At 49.2% G+C, this 15139-nt stretch overlaps 1 protein-coding gene and 1 non-coding gene across 4 annotated transcripts in view; both read right to left on the bottom strand.

Moving 5' to 3' along the window:
- Nucleotides 1-15139, bottom strand: part of KAT14 (lysine acetyltransferase 14) — a 532637-nt gene that overhangs the window by 371720 nt on the left and 145778 nt on the right. The window lies entirely within an intron of this gene.
- LOC146820893 (small nucleolar RNA SNORD16) lies at nucleotides 774-875 on the bottom strand. The gene has a single exon (XR_014964987.1). It is a non-coding gene; the product is annotated as a small nucleolar RNA SNORD16 (small nucleolar RNA).

Genomic DNA, 15139 nt, shown 5'->3' with positions numbered 1-15139 from the left:
ATTGGCATAGCCAATAGGTCTCGCCTTTGGGACCTTATAAGTGTTTAGTTATCCAGCACAATATCCTTGGTAAACAACATCAAGTGTTGCACGGCTAAACACTTATAAGGTCCCAAAGGCGAGACCTATTGGCTATGCCAATGCTTGTTTTGAGTGAGTGGCTTGTGCAGGTATGCCACTGTGAGGTAGAGGCGAGTGCTTTTACAGGAGCCCCTGTGAAATTGCACCTTTTCAAAATGTATCTTGGGTCTGGTGTAATACTTCTAGGCCCTATTCCAGTCTTCTTGCACCCAATGCATCCTTAAATGTCCCATGTACAGACTGGGTTGACACTCCTATTACCCCTGCCCTCCAGTGACATTTTACCTGTCACGGGTGGTGGTGGAGGTGGTGGTGGATGTGGACATGGTGGTGAACGTGGTGGACATGGTGGACGTGGTGGTGGTGGTGGGCGTGGTGATGGTGGACGTGGTGGTGGTGGACATGGTGGTGGTGGACGTGGTGGTGGAGGACAGCTCTCTGTTGTTCTTCCGTAAGTTACTGTGAACAAAGTTCACAATATCTGGGCGAATAGGAGCCTTGAACACAACAGGCAAGGTGACATTTTTTCCCCAATACCTCCCCCTTTTCAGAGTAAACAGATATAAAGGGACGGGCGCAGGCCTGAATGGTAAAGAAATTCTGCATTCATCAAGCTGCCTGCAATATGAATCCACACAAACACTATTTCTTGATATCAAGTATGAAGATAAAAGTGAGAGGGGCCGTCAAGTTGCTCAGTATCAAAAATGATCGTCAGTCCGTAGTGGCAGTTCAAAGACAGCAGGCAACTGTCACTGACCACCAGGTAAGACGCAAATTACAACATCATAGCAACCACCATCTCACGTCAGAAGGACATTCTTATTCACGTTAAGACACATTTTATTACGAACAAAAATAGACACTCATAGTCATATCATCGGTTTCAAACATGGAGTCATATATTGCAATTCCAAAACACACAGACTATAGTGTAAAGTTAATGAGTCAACAGTTGTACCACAAAAATTAAGACACTGGGTACTTAGAACATAAAAGAACCTGGCCAATCTGCTTTGTTTAACAACTTTACTTTTTCTGATCCATTGTTATTTCCAAGTACTGATGACAAACACTCCCTAAAACTCCCCAAAAATGGTTTATGCATTCCCGAACAAATTTTGCTTGGTTCTCCAAATAAAATAGTTTTACTATGCACGACTTAAAGTGTGTTAACACTTATCTTTTGTTCCTATTCGAAATTTTCTTCTAGTCAATTTGACTCAATGTCTAGTACTGGTGACGTCAAAGGCGTTTTTTTTACATTAAAAAACAGCTCTGTAGAAGTACCTTTACGTCAAACCGTTCACAACACTAAATCGTATCCATCGAGTTCAAGCTGATTGGGTGTGTAGCAACATATGTAGATAAGCCAAAAGACAACTGCATAAGTAGATTGTTTAAAATGCAGTAGCTACTTAGACCAATTGCACAAAATTAAAGAGTAACAACTGTCGCAAGTTAATTACCTAGGGAGCTATTGGTGGACTGGAGCAACGCGGAACCGGCACGTTGGAGGTGCGATAACGCCGGGGGAGCTGCAGCTTGCTTCGAGAACGGCCCTGCGATCCTGGGACTCACGGCGCCCCGTAGACTGCGGCCGGCGGTGCGGCCTGGGGCACTCCTGGTGATCCAAGATGGCGGAGGGCAGGGACGATTCCGACACGGCGGAGGTAGGAGCACCGCAGCTTGCCCCGTGAGCGGCCCTGGGAACCTGGCACTCGCAGCGTCCATCTGGTGCCGCAGAGAGCAGAACACAGCGGCGCACGGGACTGGAGCAGTGAGTACGGGCGAAGTCAAGCGCTGGATAATTAAGGCACAAGCCTGAGGGCCCGCTGCGGTAGAGACTGGTGGGACCGCTGGGGTTGTGAGGCCACCGGAGCCCAGTCGAATATCGGCGCTCCCCATCTGGTGCGAGTGGAGTGCGTGTGGCGCTCTTAAATTAAGGGGCTCTGAAAGTTATTAATCCGGCGCAACCGAGAGTAGCGGCTGGCCCCGGGGAAGGGCGTGAGGCCTGGAGAACTGGGCGGAGGAGCGGGGTTCCGGCGCCATAGCTCCTGGCGTTCCAAGACGGCGAAGGGCAGGGACGATTCCGGCGAGGCAGAGGTGAGAGCACCGCAGTTTGCCCCGGGAGCAGCCCTGGGATCCTGGCACCCGAGGCATCTGTCTGGCGCCAAAGACCCCAGAACACAGCGGTGCACCGGACGGGAGCAGTGAGTACGGGCAAAGTAAAGCGCTGCACAACCAAGGCACTAGCCTGAGGCCCCGCTGCGCTGGGGACTGGTGGGAGACGCTTCGTCCAGGGGGAAGCTCACCTGCTACCAGTGAGACACTCAGCATCAGGAGCCGGAGGGGCAGTGAGAACAGCGGAGGCCCCGCCCCCTTGACCCGCGAACCTTCATCTGCGCCTCGCACCTCCCGCTTCCCGGAAGACGCTTCGTCCAGGGGGAAGCTCACCTGCTACCAATGAGACACTCAGCATCAGAAGCCGGAGGGGCAGTGAGAACAGCGGAGGCCCCGCCCCCTTGACCCGCGAACCTTCATCTGTGCCTCACGCCTCCCGCTTCGCGGGAGATGCTTCGTCCAGGGGGAAGCTCACCTGCTACCAGTGAGACACTCAGCATCAGGAGCCGGAGGGGCAGTGAGAACAGCGGAGGCCCCGCCCCCTTGACCCGCGAACCTTCATCTGCGCATCGCGCCTCCCACAACGCAGGACGCGCGCGGGCGTTCGCCGGGCTAAGCCCGGACAAAGGGCGGGCCGTTTGTGGCCGGAAGTGGCCGGGCAGGGCCACCCCCCTGAGAAGTGCACCACGCCACAAGGTATTGTGATTTCCCCTACCCCTTACGAGACTGACTGGTGTTCCACAGACTTTGTTTGTGTCATTACCCATTACTCTGCATTGTAACTGACCGCTTTGTTTTATCTGGTCCCAGTGCCTTTTCGAGGACAATCGACTGGGCACCCAAGGATGGGCAAGAGCACTGAGGGAGGGTTGGTGGCCAGTAGCAAGCGGGGGGAAAAAGGCCAAGAATACCACTCATTCTGCCATGAACTGTGTCCTGTCCAGAATTGAAGAAATAGTTAATGATTGTGAAGTGTCGTTAGGAAGCGGGAGTCCGGATGCCAGCACTCATGGGGGGCGCAAGGCGCCAAAGATCGCCCCCAAATGTGTTAAAAAGGTGATCCCTGCGATGTTTTCAAGTTCACAGCATTGCTCTTATGTGCTTGACCCACCACTTACCTTGCCAAGAATTCCTGATGAGGTCCCAGTCCTAGTAGCACAGACCGCCCCAATCCATCAGGCCATCGCTTCTGACCCACCTACTCCTGTGCCCCTTCTCAATCCAGTTCTCTGCTCCAACAGGTTCTCTGTCCTTGATTTGCACAATGATGAACCCAGCCCTCCACCTGATAGGGTTCTTTCCCCTATTCCAACTTTAGCTAGGTACCCAGTCGAAACTCTGGAAGCTTTGCAGGCCAGGATCTTAAGGCTGGAAGAGCTGGTCACAGCTCTTAACATCAAGGTGACCAGCCTTACTACAGATCGTGGCACTTATCCGACCATACCCGAACAAGCCCCATTTTCCGGCCCCCCACCAACTCTAAAAACAAGCGACCCAGCCCCCCATGCGCATTCCTGCCCCTTGGCTATCCCTTCCTTAGTAGCACCACAAAAAAGGGCCCTAGGTATGTGCAACAACAAGCCACCCCCCACTACAAGGTCCTTTGCTGATGTTACACGCAATTCGATGCCGCATAGGGCGTCCAATGCCTTTCCCAGGGCTAGGACAGACAGTAACGCAACCCCTTTAGCCAACAGGGGTGGGTCAAGGCCACCATCACTCTTGATGGCTACGGGCCCAGGGTACCACCAATTTCCTGCAAAACCCCTGGTCTATATGACACATGTCCCGAAAGTCAGCAATCTTGGAGGGTATGAAAGTAGCGAGTCTCTGCATAATAAAGTCATCCATTGGTTGAGACACACTAGAGGTTGCAGATCAATCATCCGAGATGACATCTTGAGGGTTCGGCGGCTATCTAGAGTGGATTCACCCGTGGACTGTGTAGAAATTGAGGATAGTGATCTAGTTCTAGCTGAAAACCTAATCTTGCTGGAATATAGGTCTACACCACCCGCTCACTCCTCTATCCAAATTCGCAGTTGTTCGGTCTGGCCTCAGTCTAGTGACCGGGTAGATTCAGGCCTAAGACAAGTGGACTGACTACCCAGGCCCCATGCACACGCTTCTCTATCTTTCCCAGAAAGCCCTCCACCAGAAGGCACCCGACCATCCTCTGTCCCTACTCTGGACCCCACCGTGGCTAACCCAGTCGTCCATGTAATTTCAAGCGAAGAGTCGGGGGGAGGCTATACTAGGAGACCTACAATATGCAGGGCTGGAGCGCTAGTCTCTTCAACTACCTCGTGTTCAACAAGAGTTATCCAGTTTCTATCCTGGAATATTGCTGGCCTAAAAAGGAATCTCACCGATCCTGTGTGGAACGATTTTATCAATAAATTTGATGTCATCCTTCTCCAGGAAACTTGGTGTTTGAAACTCATTCATAGATCTGGGTTCGCCACCTATTTTGTTCCGGCAATTAGCTCTCCCAGAGAGTTGAACTGGTCAGCCAAGCATAATGTTAGCCTATCCCACGACATCCTCCATTTATCAGTCGGCAGGTCCGAATTCCACCAGGGCCTAGAAATTTTTAACCTATATGCTAGAGGATCATCATGAGCGCAAGAGAGTCCTACGCTGTCTCACCTCGAGTCCTTGCTTTCTGCCCTTACTTCCACCTCGGGTATTGTAATTGCTGGCGACTTCAATTGCACTTTCGAGCCCCTTGGCGATGATGACATCCTAGGCACAGAGCTGGTCGATCAAAAGCTAGGAATCCCCACGCTTGGCTTTCCGCCACTCAAAAAATGGTCAAAAAGGGCTGTCCAAATCACTGCCATAACTCTGGAGTTCAATCTAAGGGTGAAAAATGGTAGATCTCGCTCCGATATCAAAGGAGCACCTACATTTATTAGAACTAGGGTCCCTTCGCGCATAGATTACATCTTGCTGGATGTGGAGCTGTGGCCGGATCTCATGGACATGGAAGTCTTGCCTAGGCATGAGAGCGACCACAACCCACTAACCATGCAACTCAGACGTGAAACGATCACTACATCTATTGCGCCCGATGGAGTTCAGTCTTACTGGTCCAGAGAGGTTGCCCCATCCAACTGCAACAGACGACTTAAGTGGTCTAAAGTTGCTAAGCAAGAGTTAGATCTGGCCAGGATAAAAGACATCGTGGTAGAAAGCACGGGTCTGCTGGAGGCTGCCCGGGCTTGCCCCCCCAGCATTACATCACCTAGTAGCTTTGAAAAGATCTACCTTGAGACCATTAAAAAGGTGGGGAACTTTTTTGTAATCAATTCCAACAGGGTTTTCAAGCAACCCCGACCTAACCCGGCTAACCTGTGGTTTTCGGCTGACTGCAGGGCAAGTAGGCAGGAACTTGTTGGGGCTCTAAAATTAAGGGATCAGCCTTCTATTGTCTGTGCCCGTAAATCCTATTACAACTCCATAAAAACAGCTAAGAGACTCTGGGAAGAGGATCATTGGCAGGATCTGAAATCTGCAGTACAACGCAAAGATCAGACCCTGTTTTAGGACCTTATAAATATTAGCGCAAGGGGCGGGGCTGATCCAATCCCGAACCACATAACTGGGCATCAGTGGTTTGAACACTTCTCCGGTTTATATTCATTAGGGGAAGACGCTCCCCTGCAGACCGATGGCCCAATTCGGGAGCCCATTGCCCCCCAAGGGGGGGGCAATTTAGCCTTAGCGAGATCCATTCGGCTCCAAATATGATTATTCCTGGCAAGGCAGCTGGACCCGATGGCCTACCTGGCGACCTCCTTCTTCACGATAGAGAAACCTGGGCCGAGTTCATCCTATTGACCCTGAACAACATTGTAATTGGTCACCCCGTACCAGACTCTTGGAAGGGGGCAGAGGTGGTGACCATCTATAAAAAAGGAGACAGAGAGGACCCTGCCAACTACAGGCCCATCAGCCTAATCCACGTGATCCAAAAAGTGGTTGGCAGGGTCCTCCTAACCAGGATTAGGGACTGGATCGATGACGCTGGTATCTTGTCCCATTTTCAGGCAGGTTTCAGGCAAGGTGTGGGAACCATCGACCAGGTTTTCCGACTCTGCACCTTATATTGGAAATCCGTGACTATCGAAAAGGGCAGCCTTTACCTGGCGTTCATCGACCTCAAGACAGCTTTTGACTTGGTGCCTCGTTCAAAGCTGTGGCAGGTCTTGGCTGATCTTGGTATTCCCCCTCTAATTCTGGATCTCCTTATTCGGCTCCATGAAGATAATTTTGCGAGAGTCAGGTGGGGCCTTCAGGGACAGACGACCGAGAGAATAGCAGTAAGGAGAGGGGTCCGTCAGGGTTGTGTTCTGGCGCCGACCCTATTTTCCCTCTTTATCAATGGGATGGCTGACCATTTGAGGATTGATGGGGTCGACGCGCCAACCCTGAACGGGGAAAAATCACCCTCCCTGCTGTTTGCAGACGATACGCTGCTGATCTCGAAAACCCCTATGGGTCTTCAAAAACTCCTGACCCGCTTCACAGACTTCTGCAACACTAGAGGCCTTGTAATTAACACCTCCAAGACCAAACTCATGGCCATGTCCCCTTCCAAAAATTTTAAGAACAACATCAGGGTGGATAATTCCAACTTGGAGCTGGTTTCAGCTTTTGACTATCTCGGGGTGAGGGTCAATAACAAGTTGAACTGGGCCCCGCATCTCTCTAAAATGCTCCTGTGCCACAAACGCACAGCCGGAGCTATAGCGAGACACCAGAGGTTGTCCTATAGTCGTCCTATTGCTGCAGCCACAGAGGTCTACCAGGGGAAGGCTTTATCTGCATCTCTTTATGGGGCGGAACTATGGGGATTCGATAACCTTACAGATCTGATTAAATCAGAAAACAAATTTTTTAGAGACATTGTTTCACTCCCCTTGTCCACTCTTTTAGCCCCCCTTCGCAGCGACCTAGGCAGACACCCCATAAGTGACGTGGCCAGACTACGCCCTTTATTATATTGGGTTAGGCTTAGAAGGTCCCCGGACTCGTGCCAGTATGCATCTGCCTTGAATGACATCCTCCTACTTGGTGCTCGCTCCAAGATTCCCTGGGTATCTAACCTATACACATTGGTGGTGGCGTTAGGTTTGAGCGAGTTTTGGGAGAGCCAGAGCCCCCCTTCCAAACCCATTGTAAAAAAAATCTACTGGGCCTGGATCAACGCCGCCACCTCGAGGTCCCAGAAAGGTATTCTCAGTGAGAAATTTTTAGTTATTAAACCCATACCCAGACTAGAGACCTTTTTGGATATGATTGAGTCTCCAAGCGATAGGTCATTATACCTTAAGCTTAGATATGGTACTCTACCACTACACGAGTTTCAGACAGGGTGGAGTGGCAAGCAGGGTGCTGCAAAGGGCTGTCCGGGCTGTGCCTCCCCCACGGAATCAATTGCCCACTTTCTGTTTGCTTGTCGGGCATACAGCCAGGTACGATCTAGATGGCTGAAACCGATCTGTTTAAATCTGGGTTGTAGGTCAGCCAAGACGGCCCTGCGCATCCTTACTTACGAGACAACAGTCCCCAGTGTTATCTGTGGGACTGCCAAGTTCTTGGGGGGGGGGGCATGGAGGATCTGACAGAGGCTACTTAAGAACCGTTAGCCTTTGTGCCAAGCCCAAATGTTCCATGACTCAGCCTAGCCCTAGCATTATTTGAACAGGCCTTGCTGCTATACTTGTCCTTTTTCTTACACTGTATAGATTGTTGATTACCTCTCCCCTTCGGGCCAATGAATTATGCTGCTATAGATATTGTAATAACTTTCTCTTGTTTTTATTCATCTTAATCCTTGTTTTTATATGTTTTATACTTTTATGATATTTTACATATCGAATAAAGTTTTTTGACTGACTGACTAATTAATGCCTTTCTACACAAACATGTAGAGTTTTATTCAAGCCTTATTAAGCAAAGAATTGCTAGTTCATCCAAACCGGACTGTGAATGCATTACGTGATTTTAACAAAGTCAAGTCGCGGGTGCCAAACAAATATAGTTAATGGTGGCATACATCTAGCAAATGTACATGTTTAGAACAATTACAAAGGCAATAGATTTAACTTTTGCACCTCAACTTCACATTGTTTGTACATTACATACACACGTGGACGGACACTGAAAAAATGAGACATGCAAATATGCTATAAAAGCATACCTAGACACCCCTACTCGCAAAGATCAACATGCCTGCAGCCGAGAACCGTAACCGACCACCTAATACGCAGGGAACTAATCTGTTTCATAATTTTTAAGGTGAGCATGTCACTATTATACGCTAAAACATACTTAAAGGGCTAGATGTAGTGGAATAGTGTAAAGAAAGTAACGAGCCTTGAAATTAGACTATCACAAATACTAAAAGGAGATAGTGAGTAACAGGCATTAGGTGTACGGAAGGCTACCTGAGCAATTGGCGTCTGAGAGGTGTTGGGAAGGGTACTATTAGAAAAATGCCATGTAGTCAAGTCAAGACAAAGTACACACCACATAAAAAAAAACATACAAACAAGTACAACAGAAGCGATCAGGAATGACAGATCCATGTTTTAAAAATACAAATTTCGCCTACTTTTGAAATCCAAATTTTGTTCAAACTCCCAGAAAACCAATTTGATAAATAAAAGCCCACGATCATAAATACGGAGTAATGAACACAACCCCACTTTGAAAACAAGCGTGCGCGCGCGCGCCTCGCGCTGAAAGTAAAAAAAAGAAGGCGTGCAGGCTGCAGCAGTAGGGACGTCAGAGAGGGCGAGAGAGGCGGAGGGGTGCACCCACGAGTGGTGCGCGCGCACACACTTGTGCTTGTGGCACCATCCGCCTTTCGGGAGCGAGCAACAGTCTATTAGCATGCGTGCCGCTGCTCGCTCCCGCAAGGTGGATGCCACCACAAGTGTGTGTTTCAAAAAGAGCAAAACGACAGCTAAAGGCCCTCCTATGCAGCGAATGCGCGCTGCGTAGGCGAGACCTACAAAACAATGAAGACATCCCGTTGGATGAAGGAACATTTTCTCCTGTCGTACGATGGGGGGTCTAAGACCCCAAACTTGGGCTTGCAAACTTGAACTCTGATTGGCTTGCCACAATAGGAACATTTCTGCTGTGGCGGTCATTAAAAGATACAGATATACAAGGGAGCAGATGAGGCATCCAGAGCAAGGAGGAAGGTGGGGGTAAAGACCGCTGCCAAATGTTTAACATTTTTTAAAAAGCTGAATTTTAAATAGGGTCTGCAATCCCAGGTTGGGGTTGTGAATGCTAATAGCCAACATATGATCTCATCAGAGTTTGGGTCCATAAACACAAGCCCATTGGTCGCAAACTCCACTGACAGAATATAGCCATCTCAAGAACAATAAGGGTAATACTCTGCTGCTTTTTTATGCCTCACAGTTTCTTCTAACATCCTTTGAGGAATAAAAATTTTGTCCACGGACTAGTTTAGTTGATTGTTCCTCCACTAATGAAGTAATTGTTAGCTCACCTTTTGGTGTACGCCCAAAGGCCATGCCCAGCAGGGTCTGGCCTAAAATGGAGGCTTGGGGGGGGGGGGGGGGGGGGGAGGGGGGGGGGGCTTAAAAACTTCAGCTGGACACAATAACACAAGCAACTTACATAATAAACACAGAGTGCCAATCAATTGCACTGCTCGTGACCTCACATAATGCGACAGATAGCATCACAATCAATGGCATGACTGGCGACATTACATTTCGGCTTAGACGTTATGGATGATATCACTATGCATATAAAATCATTTATTTGTTCATTATGTGTTGCTATTTAATGAAGTTTGTATAAATATTGTCAGGTCATAAGGATCGCATTTAGTGTGCTAGTTAGGGTGTTTATGGCAGGGGTGCGAGCGATGGTTTGTGTAGGTAAACTGAACTGGGCTATTTCAGGGATTCATAACTACTCTTTAGAGTATTTTTTAGGTCTCGTGAGCCAAAGGCTCGAAGAGACATTTTATATCTGGGCTTTTCAAAGTGCTGCCGTGGCCTAAAGCTACAGTGCACGTGAACGTGCACGCGCGCAGCGCCATGTGTCTTTCCCCCGTAGCGATCGTAATCACGATCACTTTCACTTTCGCGGGCTCCTCTGTTGCTGGCATTCCCCCCTCCCTTCTCGCCCAGCCCTTCTTGTTCTAATTGCTGTACCACCGCATGCTGATTTATTCTTTAAATATAGCGGCCGCTATTATATTTAGGTTTACACAACGCGCATCTTGCGGGCTCCATATAGTCCTTCTTTATGTGGTCACGTAATATATGTGCAGCCGTTTTGCTATACCGCCGCACGCCGTGCATTAGTCTTTAAGTGTGGCGGCCGCTACTTGCTTTTGTTTTACACGACGTGCATCTTGAAACTCGTGCTGGTCACCCGCAGTCATTAACTTCTTTCCTTTAGTGCTTTCGATGAGAACCGCTGGCGACTCCTCTTTCTCTGAGGCTCTCACAGGTCCCGGTGGAGTGGATACACTGTTGGGTAGAAGCTGTGTCCGGTCGCCACACTCTGTAGTAGAATGATTTCATTTAAATTTGCTTCCGGGCACTCAGGAATTAATTGCAGTTGCGCCCCGCTCGCTGCAAGCCCCGTGGTACACGCCAGGAGGGAGCCGGGGGTCGATAATCTACCACTGCTCCTCTCCTAGTCCGGACCGCAACTTGTGCTGCTGCGGTGCGATGCCCAGGCAGTGAGAGCCCGACTTGTGTCCAGCAGTTGTCACGCCAACGTGAGTCTCAAATTCTAAAAAATATTCTTTTTTGTCTGTTCTTAATTAGCATTTCCCCAGGAGATACGCTCACCCCTAACTCGGGGATCAATCTGCTTGCCTTTAGTGTGAGACTGCCTCTTCTTCCAGGTCAGACATTCCTTCTATATGCGTCCACAGAGAATGTTTACATTTTAAGTAAACATTACCACCCAAGTGGGCTTAAAAAACTATAACACAAGACAATTAATCAGGAATATATTTGTAGGAACTACAAATAACAATTTTTCAAGTATTGTGCAGGGCAGAATATTTCAATAAAAACATATTTTCCATAGTGTTTTCTGAGCTATAGGTAACAAATCAGTGCCGTCTGCATGTATTTCTTAGGACGCTGTTAATGGGAGCCAGTCTGTCATCGCGGGGAAACTATGGCAGGCCTCACTATTAAGCTTTTCAGTTATGCCGGCCTTGTAATCAGGACATGCTGTACCATCATGAGGAAATTAGTTTTGATTTTCCAAAGTCAAAAAGCATTAATTTAACTGCTAACACTGCAAATGTTTTTCTGCTCTGTGATTCGCCCATATACATACACCCATTAAGAATATTATTGTTGTGCTATGACAAAGCAATTCCCTGGATAATATTTCGTGCTTTATTTATTTATGTATTTAGTTATCTGTTTTATATAGTGTAGATTTAACCCAGAAGCCAGATTATGTTCCTGCTGAAAAGAGGTCAGAGTTATGTCTACTGCAGTTTTGACTCTCACCATAAAATTGCACAGAGGCTTAATATGCCTGCTGCAAAGAAAGTCCACCAGAATTTACAGAACTGTATTTTATGTGCATAGCTCAGTGGGTCACTGCTTTTGTGACATCTTGTGGGTCAGCTGCACCTGGCGCAGAGGTTAAGGTGGAGGGTGCTGATTATGTAGAAATAATAGGTTTAAATGCACCTGCTGCAGAGTTCTGTAGAGTTTCTCGTTGCTCAAGTGAGTGTGATTTCTGATATTTGTCTGTTTCCATGGACCTCGTTACATGATTTTAGTCACGAGAAAGTGTCACTCATAGTCATTGAGTTTCACTAATAAGTACTGTAGGAGAGTAGGGTCTGCAATCCTATGATCACCCAGATTTTTTGCTTTTGCTTCATTGGTTTACGACTTTCCCTGGCTGTGGGCCTGCCAATCAGACCCACAGCCTAGCTGTTCTCTCTCGAAATTAACACACATGTACATTAGGTGCATCCACCAATTGGAACTGGGCCGCCTTGTCAGTCCCTGTCTCAGCATACCACAGGTATCCAGGGCATCGGTGTACCCAGGGCCTACCAGGGGCTGCAGCATGTATTATGCCACCCCTGGATGGCCGCCCAAATCTGACACAACTGGCTGCACGACAGCTGGGGCAAAGTGGTGTAATCACCCGTTGCTGTAGGTGTAGTATTCCTACACCTAACCCTAAAATGGACACATGGATTCCTATCAGTCACTCCTATGGCAGGCCTTATCAATCCTGAAGGCAGAGTGCAGGGAAACATGTGGGACGGTGCTCTGGCGCGAGCTGAGCCCGTCGACGGCTTGCGGAACCAAGTCCTAATAGCCGTTCCATGGTGACGCGGGCCAACTACTTTTAAGTGCATTATAATCCTTGCGGTTATTTGCTAACTTTGGCATCGCATCACCTACACATGTCGAGTAAGGTGTCATACGAATTGGAATACGAACCCCTCGCCAGTTCTGGCGACGGGGTTAGCATTCCCCCCTTTTAGAGGGGCACGACATGGAAGTAACCTTGAACCCCGGTTAAAGTGGACTCAAGCCTCAGCATCACAAAATGGATGCTGCCACCAGACACAAGTCTGACCTCCTGCTGCTGGGAGACCTTCCAGCGAGGGGAGCTTGGACAAAGGGTTTCCTGTCGAGGGCGGTGTTAGCACCATCCCAGACAGGGTTTGTGTATCCCAGGTAGGCAGGGCTGAAAGGAAGGTGATTGCCAGTGGCACCCCGGTGCTCACTGTGCATAGCCCGGCTCAAACCAGTTTCGGGGGCACACCAGCCCCTGAGCTGGGGCGAAGCCGGACAAAGGAGAGGGGTGTAACCACCCCCCTCCTGGCTCCACCCATAGGTAGAACCTAGTCACGGGCCAGCCCCTTTTCTTAGAATAAAGGTAGGAGCGAGTCCCCTTCCCAAATTGGATAATTCTGAATCTTGAACTACTTTCCACGAAAGGAACTCTTGACTATTTCTGAAGACTCTCCCTTGTGGCTAAGGAGTAGCCACCCTGCACCAGCAGGCACCACCTAAGCGCTTGCGGTTTGCTGTAAGTCTCTCCTACGGATCAAGACTGCCCAGCTCGACGAGACCCGAGTTCCCTGCCATCTCTGACCTTTTACCTCCCTCATCAGCCCAGCTGAGAGCCGTAGGTGTGACGAGACTTGCGGGACCGGTCATCTTCAGAACCTGCACGACGCTTATCTAGCACGCCACCGAGGGACCCTCGAGTGAGTGCACCTAGGGTTTGAGAAGCCCTAACCTTGAGCAGCTCCAGCACCGAAGTCTGCCTCCCCAGCATCCACGAGATCTGCGTGGGGGCCCTTCCGCTCCTTGCTGTTCACCGCGTTGTTCGACCACTTGCCGACCGGCTTGTGGCCCTCTTCACGACGCACCACGATTGTTTCATCACTAGTCTGGTTGCTCCAGACTGGCTCTTGCTCCCCTTCAACAGAGGAGTACCACGGACCCTCCTGGTCCACTCCAGACGCCATCTTGACTCCACCGCGTGGGTTTGCCACTGCCAAGATCCGCTGCCCCATTCCTGGGCCCAGCATCATCGACAGCAGATACCTTCGTGGGACAGCTCGCCCTCCATCCTGGTCGCCACCGCGCCTCCTGGTCCGAGGAACAGCCGAGTCCGACGTCATCCACTCACCTGGTCGAGGTGACTTCAGCCGGTACCCTCCTGGTGCCCACACGATCGCTGGCTAGCGGTTGAGAACTGAGTCCCCTCTGCTTTCAGGTTTCCTTCAACACCGATCCAGGCTTGGATCTCGCTGAACATCGACACTGGTCGCCTGCCAGCAACTCTTCTTTCAGGCTCCTGAGACTACAACGAGGACTTCCGACATCTTGCCGAACCTTCCACCGCCGCAGCCTCTGGGCTAGGTAACTCGAGCATTTCGGTGCTCCATCGCAGGTTCGCTTTACAAGTGTCCAGTTCCTTTTTCGTTTAGTCCCACTGATCGGATCACTCCGGAATCAGTAACTTTAGACTTTCTAACTTCTCCCCTTCCACTTGCAGTGTAATGGTTTCGTGCCCTCGGGCATTTGTGTAAATTGTGCAACCAGAAGTATTTTCCTAAGAGTTTTGTATTGTGCTTAGCTCCCTGACTCATAAAGAGCCAGGGTAGTCTTGTTATAAATAAATATCCTTTATTTTCATAACAACTTGTGTGGTGTCCTTTCACTTGGTGTTCAAGGGGTATATGTGATGGTGAACAGCTGGCTTAACACGCCCTCTAGAGTTTAGCCTAAGACTGCTCGTATCCACGCTACTAGGATAGCTGGTCTTTAAGGTTGACTTACAACCAATCATCAATAAGGGTTGTTTGGAATGATACACAGTGATCACTAGAATAGTGAGCACTACATATCAGGCCAACTTCTCACATTGGTGAGCAGCGGTTGGGATTTGAGCTTGCTGTTGTTTTACCACACACGTATCCTAAGAATATCGCAGTGAAAGATCACATAAGTACCCAGGTACATATAACTTAACTTAGAATACTCCGAGTTCTACTGAACAGGCTGTTGTAGTGTAACAGGGCTTAGCACACCCTGACTACAACTCTTAGCAAGGGATCAGTAGGTAAACACATAGTGTAGGTAGGTGCATCACTTACACCTCACTAGAAAAGCATGTCGGTCCACGGAGAGTCTTCGCAGACTCCCTTAGTGGTCAGTGACCCGCCACAGGTCATGTCACGATATGCAGCTCTTAGCTTCAAGGAGATGAGACAACTGTGTGCCTCCAGGAAGCTAAACCAGGGTTCTAACCCTACCATCGCATTTCTGATAGGTCTCTTAGAGACGTACGATGCCAGGAGGTCCTCTAACACAGGTCCCCCCAATGCTGATGGGAACATGCCTCCCTTAGAGGGAAC

This window comes from Triturus cristatus, chromosome 6, assembly GCF_964204655.1.
Source record: "Triturus cristatus chromosome 6, aTriCri1.1, whole genome shotgun sequence".
NCBI classification, from domain to species: Eukaryota; Metazoa; Chordata; class Amphibia; order Caudata; family Salamandridae; genus Triturus; species Triturus cristatus.
The sequence above is the reverse complement of the archived record's forward strand: the minus strand, read 5'-3'. Positions and strand labels throughout refer to the sequence as shown.